This window comes from Oryctolagus cuniculus, chromosome 1 (assembly GCF_964237555.1).
Source record: "Oryctolagus cuniculus chromosome 1, mOryCun1.1, whole genome shotgun sequence".
NCBI classification, from domain to species: domain Eukaryota; kingdom Metazoa; phylum Chordata; class Mammalia; order Lagomorpha; family Leporidae; genus Oryctolagus; species Oryctolagus cuniculus.
Window position 1 is genome coordinate 155,100,698 of NC_091432.1, and position 4,353 is coordinate 155,105,050.

Here is a 4,353-nt window from a genome sequence, read left to right on the forward strand (position 1 = left end):
CAGTTATTTCTGCCTTTTCACCTCTCAAATAAATACATTTTTTAAAATAAATTAGATAATGTTGATGGTTATAAAACTCTGCAAGCATACCAAAAGCCTTTGAAGTGTACATGGTAAACAGGTGAACTTTATTATATGTTAATAATATCAGAAAAAAACTTGTTTTAAAAATAAAATAGCAGTTTAAAAGTATTTTAAGAAACAGCATAAGGTAATCCATTTTTGAAGATCAAATAATTTAAAAGGGTCAAATAATAAGCCATCCTTCAAATCACAATTAAAATCTAGTTATTAAAATGAAGATAAGGAAATTTTTCAGGGATTTTTATCAAATAGAGGACAAGAAAATAATATATATATATATATTTAAAGGTTTATTTTATTATTTATTTGAAAGACAGAGTTACAGAGAGAAGTAGAAACATAGAGAGAGGTCTTCCATCCATTGGTTCACTCCCCAGATGGCTGCAACTGCCGGAGCTGTGTCGACCCAAAGCCAGGAGCCAGGAGCCAGGAGCTTCTTCTGGGTCTCCCATGTGCATGCAGGGGCCCAAGGACCTGGGCCATCTTCTACTGCTTTCCCAGGCCACAGCAGAGAGCTGGACCAGAAGTGGAGCAGCCGGGACTAGAACCAGTGCCCATATAGGATGCAGGCGCTTCAAGCCAGGGCTTTAACCCACTGTGCCACAGTGCCGGCCCCAAGAAAATAATATATAACTGAACTGCTTAAGACATGAGTATCGTATTTTCCAATAACAAAGAAATTATGTTGAGAGAGAAATGAAATGACTTATACAGAAAATAAAATTTATTATACAGCTAGCAGTAAAAAGGAAAATGAGACAATACTGGATGCAGCTGCAGTTTTAGGATTAAACCACAATCATGTGCAATAGAGGGGACCCACAAACTAATGTGAACACAATAAGATTTTATTGTGCATTTATAGAATTTATGTGAAACCATTATTAACATTGCAATGAAAATTACATACAGAGAGGCAAGATGGCGGAATAGGAAGGGAGCACACTGATAGTCCGGGGAGAGATAGTTTAATAAAAGTGGAGATACTGCAGGTTCAAGGAAGAGTAGGGGAGGAAACAGCAGAAGAAACTCTTCCAGAACGCGTGATTCACAGCGGACCTGTGTGGAGAGCGTGGGAGCCCACAGTTCGGGACACCAGCGGCAGACTCAACACACCAGCGCTGGAACGCAAGGTGAGCCGAACCTCAATAGCCCGAGACACCGGCAGGCAAGCAGAGAGAGGAGACTAGAGGGAACGACCCCCGGGGGGGAAAAGTTCACCAGGCTAACTGGAAGAGAGAGAGAGAGAGGAAAAAAAAAAAAAAGGTGACTGGTACGGACACGGGTTTCTCTCTCTCTGCTCACCTCTCAAGGGCGAGCAAGACAAAGAGCAGGCGCCATCTTGGACATACGTCATAAGCAGAGCGACCTCAGGTCTGCACCGGCCCTGAGCCTAGCAGAAAACCCTGACTCTGGGCGGGGCGAATTAACAGGAGATTAGGACCTAGTAAATTTGTGGTGCTACTGAACTGAGACTGTGAAAAAAGAGACGGTGGGGGAGAGAACTCACGGAATTCACCTGAGTACTCTCCAGAGACGCTACAATTCTGTAACCTTGGCAACCCAGTGGGAGACTGAAGGAGAATTTGAACCCACTCTGAGGGCCAAACAGATTCCCTGTGTGGTCCTTGGGAAAGAGCTTCCGATCTCTGGCTCCTGTGGGTATATCATTTGCCTGCTAACTACCTCCAACTTCGTTCAGCTGTGCGGAATTACTTCCCTTTTGAATCAAAAAAAGAAAGAGAGAGAAAGAGAGATTTACCACTCCTAACCTGGGAGTGTCACCTTTGGGACACCAAACAGAGCTCTCAGGCCACACCCATCTCAAGCCCTAAGGCTCCATCAAAAACAGATAGTCCACTTAATCTAGAGTCATAGTATAACAAGAAAAAGCACCACAGTGAAGAAACCAAATATCTCCAATATGACAAATAACAAACGCAAAAACCAAGGTAATAAAAACAAGGAAGTCACCATGAAGCCCTCAAATGAAAAAGACACCCCAATTCAAGATTATGAGGATGATGACATAGAAGAAATGCAAGAAGCAGATCTCAAAAAATTGATAAGAACATTAAGAAGTTCTCAAAAACAAATTCTTGAACTACATAAAGCCTTAATGGACAAGATAGAAAATCTCTCTCGTGAAAATGAAATATTAAGGAGGAATCAAAATGAAACGAAACAATTAGTACAACAGGAAACTGTGATAGTGACTGAAGTGAAGAATTCAATAGATCAAATGAAAAACACATTAGAGAGCCTTACAAACAGAATGGGTGAAGCAGAAGAGAGAATATCGGACTTAGAAGAGAGAGAACAGGAAAGGATACAGTCAGATCAAAGAAAAGAAGAGGAAATTAGAAATCTAAAACATATTGTCAGGAATCTTCAGGATACTATTAAAAAAACCAACATTCGGGTTCTAGGAGTTCCTGAAGGCATGGAGAGGGAGAAAGGATTAGAAGGCCTTTTTAGTGAGATATTAGCAGAAAATTTCCCAGGTTTGGAGAAGGACAGAGAAATCCTAGTACAGGAAGCTCACAGAACCCCTAATAAACACGACCAAAAGAGATCCTCACCACGACACGTTGTAATTAAACTCTCCACAGTGAAACATAAAGAAAAGATCCTAAAATGTGCAAGAGAGAAACGTCAGATTACTTTCAGAGGATCGCCAATCAGACTCACTGCTGACTTCTCATCAGAAACTCTACAAGCTAGAAGGGAATGGCGAGATATAGCCCAGGTACTAAGAGAGAAAAACTGCCAGCCCAGAATATTATATCCTGCAAAGCTATCATTTGTGAATGAAGGTGAAATAAAGACGTTTCATAACAAACAGAAATTGAAAGAATTTGTCGCCACTCGTCCAGCCCTGCAACAGATGCTTAAAGATGTGTTACACACAGAAACACAGAAACACGGTCATCAGTATGAAAGAAGATAAAGGAAGGAAACCTCACAGCAAAAGATCACAGGGAATTCAAAGCATATATTAGAACTTATCTTTGGCAAATGGCAGGGCAAAGTTACCACTTTTCATTAGTCACATTGAACGTTAATGGCCTGAACTGTCCAGTTAAAAGACACCGATTGGGATTTGCTTTTTAACCTGATGCAATTTTAAATGATGCTTAATTTTGTTTTTAAATTTCAAATCCTAGCTCTTACCCATACATGGAACAACAATTAAATTGTACATGTAATTCGCCACTTTGCTACACTAACATTGTTCCAGGGGTACTTATGATGTACTTTTGAATTTTCTATACATGCAATAATGACATTTGCTAGCAGTTTTATGTCTTCCTTCCCAATATGTATGCATTTTGTATCCTTTCTTTGTGTTACTGCACTGTCTAGTAATTCCACCATAATATTGAAAAGTAGTGGTGAGAAAAAGACACTTCCCCCTTTCCCCAACTTAAGGGAAAACTGTCCAATTTCACTATTAAAGTTGGTTTTGGTAGATATTCTTTATCTAGATGAGGAATTTCTCTTCTGTTTCTTGTTTGCTCAGTTTTTTTATGCCAAATATCTTTTACAAAAGTTGATGTAACCATTTAACATTTTTGCAGTTTGTGTAGTATGTCCAATTTATTGATTTTTTAAAATGCTGACAGCCTTGCTTACGTGGGATAAATACCACTTGCTTGTACTACATAAAATTGTTGGATTTTACCTATTATTTAAAAAAAAGAGAGATTTCTAAAGGCAACCCAGAGGAATCCTTAATCCAGTTCTTCATTAGAAGAGATGTGCAATTCGGGACATGCTCAAGCTGACTTACCTCAAACGGTAGAGTTAGAAACATACCAGGGGATTCCAATTCAATACCATCAAGGTGGCATGTACCAATGCCATCTCACTAGTCCCAGTGATCAATTTCTGTGCACAATTGATCATAATGATAGGACTAAGAACCAAAGGGATCACATAAACAAGAATAGTGTCTGCAAATACTAGCTGATAGAATCAAAAAGGGAGAGAATGATCCAACATGGGAAGTGAGATACACAGCAGACCCATAGAATGGCAGATGTCCTAAACAGCACTCTGGCCTCAGAATGAGCCCTTAAGGCATGCGGATCCAGCTGAAAAGCCCATGAGAGTATTTCAGGCATGGAAAGCCAAGACACTCTGGGGAAAAAAAAAATGAAAGATCTCCACGAGTGAGATCCCAGTGGAAAGAACGGGTCATCAAAGAAGGAGGTACCTTTCTCTGAAGGGAGGAGAGAACTTCCACTTTGACCATGGCCTTGTCTA